At 42.9% G+C, this 5,000-nt stretch overlaps 1 pseudogene; it reads right to left on the bottom strand.

The window, feature by feature from the left end:
• The window catches only part of LOC126432116 (large subunit ribosomal RNA), a 10,884-nt pseudogene that overhangs the window by 2,441 nt on the left and 3,443 nt on the right, over positions 1-5,000 (bottom strand).

Genomic DNA, 5,000 nt, shown 5'->3' with positions numbered 1-5,000 from the left:
AGAATTTTCCCATTGTTGTTGCCATATATTTGTTATTTCTTCTTTTATTTCCTTTTTACTTCCCAGGTGTTTCCCCATGATTTCCCTGATTTTGTCGAAATTTCCCCTTTTTAACCAATAGTTGGCTGCTTTTTGTCTTATTAATAGGTCTAATGGGCAGAGGCCCATTATAACTAGTAATCCATCTGTTGGTGTTGTGCCAAATGCCCCTATTGATCTTAGTAGTATGTTTCTTTGAATTCTCCTCACAGCCATGGAAGGCTTCAGAAGGCGCAACCTGTGGGCCCACAAACTTGATCCATATCCCATTATTGACACTAGCAGGCTGCCGTGGTATAGTTTGATGACATTTGGCGGTAAGTGAAATCTTTGCTGCCCGATCCTTATTAGTTTATGCATTATCGCTAGTGTCTTTCCTCCTGTTTGTTCAATATGGGTCCTAAAATTCCATCCTTGATCCAGGTAGACACCCAGATATTTACTTACATTTTTTCTTACTACAATTGCGTTGTCGATCCTGATTGACGGATCTCTTGCCATTTTCCCTTTCAGGAGCATATAGTTCGATTTTTGAGGCGCAATTGCCATTTTAGAATTCCTACACCAGGCACTCAGGATATCCATTATGTTTCTACTTCGCCCTTCTAGTTGTAATCGGCTATTACCATGTGTTAAGATTAGCAGGTCGTCCGCGTATGCAACGGCTCCCAATACTGATGCTTCCTGCTGCAGGGAATGCAGCAACGGCTCCATATTTATATCCCAAAATACGGGGCCGCAAACTGATCCCTGTGGACATCCTTTAGTGATGTTCTTGGTCACAACCGCATTCGGGGACGTCATCTGTACCACCCGGTCTCTACAGTAGCTCTTGAAACATCTGTATAGTGCCGCCGGACACTGCATATCCTGCAAGCAGGTAAACAGCGCCGGCCACCACAGATTATCAAACGCCCCTGAGATGTCCACCATCACTCCTAGAACATATGTGCAGTTCGACGAGCTGACAAGTTCGGCCGCCGTGTTGATGGCGTCTTCCGTCGATTTTCCACGGCGGAAACCGAATTGCCATTCGTGCATTCCTGCCATTTCCCGGTGACCAGTCAATCTCGCACAGAGCAATTTCTCAAGGGCTTTGCCCAAGGTATCTAGCAGACATATTGGCCTGTATGCTTTGTGTTCTGTTGGGTCCTTGTCTGGCTTCTTTAGTATTATTATTTCTGCTCTTTTCCATCTCCTTGGAAAAGTACCTCTTTCCAGACATTTATTATATAGGTTTGCCAGTATCGGGGCTATTTTTCCTTTTATTGCTTGAAGTACCTCAACCGTGACCCTGTCGGGTCCGGGAGATTTTCCTCTTTTTAGGTTTGATATTACGTCTACCACCTCCTGCGGTGAGAAGGGGTAGACCATTGTATTGTTGTTGTATTCTTCTTGTGCTCTCTCTCTTATAGCCGCCTGCTCCGGTGTGTCCTCAGAGGGATCATCATCCGGTAGCAGGGCTTGGAGGAGCACCGTTATTGTTTCTTGTCTGGTTGTGGTCATTCTATTTTCGCCTGGTATTCTTATAGATGATAAGACTGTTGGAGCTCTTATTTTTTCCCTAGCTAACTTGTATGGCTTTCCCCAGGGATCCATTGCCAGGTTATTTCTTACGAAATTTTCCCAGCTTCTTTTTCTAACTTCTATAATTTCTCTTTTATATCTCTCCCTTAGTTGTCTGTATATACGCAGTCTATGCTCCCTGTCTTGTGGGTTAAATGTGCGCTGATACCTGCGTCTTGCCCTGCGCGTAGCCTGACGTAGGTCACTTAGTTCTGGAGTCCATGGTGCCGGGTGCACGCTTTGGACTCTGCTTCTCTTTGGTACGACTGCTTCTATTACTTCCTTTATACTTTGAACTATCTGCTCCGCTGTTTCATCAACCTCGAGATCCTCATCCAGCTCTGGCGGGCTGTACTCCCGGGAGAGTCTTTCCCAGTCTACCTTTTTATAGTCATATTCTGAAAGCCATTCCTGTGGCGCCACATTCTGTTCTGATTTTAGTATATACTTTATTACATTATGATCACTGGTCGTTGCATTCTCCAATACCTCCCATTTATCTATTTTATTGGTAGCCCTGTTATTTGCCAGTGTTACATCTATATTTGTTTTTGCCCCTGCTCTATTTGAATATGTTGGTATCTCGCTAGGTGCGTTTATTATATCTAGATTTAATTCACTTATTGCATCTTCTAATTCCTGACCTTTTTCGTCTTGTTCTCCGCTGTGCCACAGGAATGACTTTGCGTTTGCATCCATTGCTATGATTACTTGATGGCCCTGTAGAGTTCTACATATTTCCTTTAGTTGTTCTAGGTACATAGTTATTGGCTCTCTATACTGACAATATATTGATACTAAATACCACTTAGTGTTTTTGGCGTGTACTTCGATTGTTACAACATGTTCATTTGTAAATTGATTTAATACTATTGTTCTTATATTACTATTTAAAATTACTATTGCAGACATTGGTCTTTCTCCCTTCATGATTATTTGAGCCGTGGCTGTCATTCCTGGGATTTTACCCTCCCGGGAGTACGGTTCTTGCAAGCATAGTATGTCAGCTTTAAGTTCTTCTGCTAATTTACGCAACTCGTAGTTTACTTGTACGCTTCTCATTGTATTAATTTGGAGAACTAAAAGATCCATTACGGATGATATGTATGGTAATGATCTTCTGGCCATGTCTTATTGGGGTCAAATCCTATTCGGCCGTATGTTGTTACCATTTGTATATATATATTTTCCAAATTGTATTTTACACCTCTTCTTTCGTATACTTGCTTTACTATTTCCTGTAATTGTTCGTGTTCCGTGGGGATTCCGGCCGCGGCTAGCTGAATGCAGTCAACGTCCGCCAAAGCTGGATAAGTAATTCTCGAGCCGTTTGTGTGCCCCACTCTCACTAGTTGGCGTAATGCAGTGGTTAGCAGACCGGGTTCTTCTAGTCTTGCCATCTGCAGTGCGTTTTCGCATATCTTATAAGTGTTCTTTGGGTCCATTGCATTATATGTGTCACTCTTGCTTGACTGATTGTTTTTATCTTTTATATGTTCTGAGTGGTCTCTTTTGGGCGAGCTCGGTCGTCCGTCCTCGCCCTTCATCGGCGTTTTCTTTTCATTAAAAACGGACGACCGAGGTCGTCCGTATTTCTTTCCTATGTTGTTCTTTTCTATGTCTTTGTTTTGTCTCTGTGTTGGTGTAGTGTGTTGTGTCCTGGGCGCCTCTGGTCGCCCATCTCTGCCCTCCATCGGCATTTTCTTTTCATGAAAAATGGGCGACCGAGGTCGCCCTTCTGTTTGTACTTGTGCTTCTTGCGTGTTCATTGTTTGTACTTGTGCGTCTATCATGCTTATTGTTTGTACTTGTACATCCCTTGTTGTATTTTGTTTCTTGTCTTGTATCAGTGTTTCTCGTTGTGTCTTGGGCACCTCTTGCTTTCTATCTCCGCTCTCCATCTGCATTTTCTTGTCATAAAAAACGGGCGACCGAGGTCGCCCTTGTGTTGGTGTTCTTTCAATGGGAGTATTGGCAATACAGTTTTGTGCTGTACATGTTTTGTGTTGATTGTTATCCCGTTTGTTATCCCGTGTGTTTTTTGTTGTTCCCTTATTTTCAGGTTGTTTATCTGTGATTTCTTTTGCATCTTTTTCCCTTGCCCCTACTGCTTCTCTGATTTTCATGCCCCTTAGCGTATCTCTTAGTTGCTTGCTTGGTGATTTATGCTTCTTTCTTTTCTCTTGGGGGTTAATCTCCATAATCTGTCCTTTGTATAAGTCTTCCTAGTAACAGCTGATACGTGGGGCATTCTTTGGAGTTTGGTGCTCTACATTTTCTTTTTCCCCTTCTATTGCATGGTATACATGTCTCAGGTCTGTTCTTCTCTGGGCACTCTTTCTTGTTGTGGTTGTCCGTTCCACAGTGACCACAGGTGGGGTCACCCCAGGTACAGTACTTCTGTACGTGACCCAGATCCATACATCTGTGACACCTGGGTACCACGCAATAATCTTTGACCGCGACTGAACTATACTCCACATATACTCTACCATTTTGTATGAGTTCTTTTCTCAATGTTGGGGAAACCTCAACTACTTGATGTCCCGTATCTCTGTCTTTTCTCCCCATTCTAAATTTTGGTCTAAATTCCTTTTTGAAGTCTTGTGGGCTCATTTTTTCTTCAAAATTCTGAGTGTAAATACACTCCGTTAGTTCCTCTGGTGTCAACCTATTTGACACATCAAATACAGTCATTAATGGCCATCTTTTCTTTGTCCTCTCACATATTACCGATCTCTGTAAATCTTTGTGCCCCATTATTGTGTTCCTATCCTGTTGGGTGGGAGTTTCCACTATGACTGCATTTTTTGCAACTACTACTTTGTTTATTTTGACTTTTGCTTTGGTTGGATTAATTACTCTTGTGAATATTTCCTTCACCTCTTTTACGCTCTGTCCTTCTTTTGGCTTCAAAAATAATGCCACTCCTTGTTTTGCTGTCACTTTTTCTATACTTTCTTTCATATTGATTTGTTGTTTCTGTGGTCCTCCTGCCACCACTGTGGCGTATGTTTTTGTTTTTTCGGCTATTATTTGTTTATTTTGTCGTTCCAGCTCTTGTATCCTACCTTCAAGCTGGCTTTGGGCAATTGCCCATAGGGCCAGCTTGTCTTTTATTTCATTTAGTCTGTCATTGCTCATCTTCCCTTTATCTGTCACCAGTAGCGCATTTATCTCCTTTAGCCTTTCGGCTGCGCTCTTTATTTCATTTTCATCATTCACCTCGTATCGCTCGGAAGTCTCTCTCTCTGTATTTTCCGCCATGATTCTGAGAGAGACCAAAGAGTTGAGAGCCCGTCTCTTTCCCCGGACCGGCTCTTCTGGCATGGGGGGAGGCTAATTGCAGCTCGCTCACCAGTCCCGCCCCTGGACCAAGAGCTTTGTGAGCTGCC

This window comes from Schistocerca serialis, unplaced genomic scaffold, assembly GCF_023864345.2.
Source record: "Schistocerca serialis cubense isolate TAMUIC-IGC-003099 unplaced genomic scaffold, iqSchSeri2.2 HiC_scaffold_1123, whole genome shotgun sequence".
In the NCBI taxonomy this organism is placed as follows: Eukaryota; Metazoa; Arthropoda; class Insecta; order Orthoptera; family Acrididae; genus Schistocerca; species Schistocerca serialis.
Note: the sequence above shows the minus strand (reverse complement) of the source record. Positions and strands in the feature narration are given on the sequence as shown.